The sequence below is a fragment of the Carlito syrichta genome, unplaced genomic scaffold, assembly GCF_000164805.1.
Source record: "Carlito syrichta isolate Samal-C Ts95f unplaced genomic scaffold, Tarsius_syrichta-2.0.1 Scaffold105236, whole genome shotgun sequence".
Classification (NCBI taxonomy): domain Eukaryota; kingdom Metazoa; phylum Chordata; class Mammalia; order Primates; family Tarsiidae; genus Carlito; species Carlito syrichta.
In genome coordinates, this window is record NW_007049332.1 from 20,465 (window position 1) to 21,173 (window position 709).

Sequence of the window (709 nt, forward strand, 5' to 3'; positions counted from 1 at the left end):
AAAAAAAAAAAAAAAAAAAAAAAAAAACCCGAGGAAGGGGGGGCTGGGGGATTGAATGAATAAAAAGGGGAAGGAAGGCGGATCCACGTGGTTTAATCGGAGACAGACAGAGATCCCATTGTTCAAAATCAATAAAAAAAAAGCAGACAGGGACGCGCAGAGACGCGGGGGCCGGCGGCGGAGCGGACGCTTTGCAGCCGGGTCGGAGAGCCCAGCCGGGCCGCACTCCGGGAAGGGGGCCGGGAGACTAGAGCACCATTAAAGTTCTTATTTTTCGTGTCTGTGCGAGCAGGTGTTGGGGCGGGGGGGCCGGCTCCATAGGGGCTCTCCCCACCCCCCCGGGGCGGCCCACCCCGAGGGAGTCGGCCGACCGGAGCCCGAGGTTGGGGCTCCCGGGCTGGGCCGCACGGGGTCGCGGGCTGGCAGAGGCCCTGGGGAGACCACTGCGTTACACTGAGCTGGGCCGGGGAGGGGGGCGCGGAAACAAAAGCAGCAGGTGGGGCGGCCGGGGGCAGAAAGCGGCTCGACCACCCGAGGGGCCGGAGCGGCGGATATCTGCAAAGTGTCCCGAAGCCGTCTTTAATGACAGCCTCGGGGACCAGAGGCCCCTTTCCCCTTCCCCTCACTTTCCGGGGGCCGGGAGCGACTGTGCTGCTTTGTGGACAAGCCGAACTTGGGCGCGGGCCGGGGGTCTCCAGCCCCCCGCGCG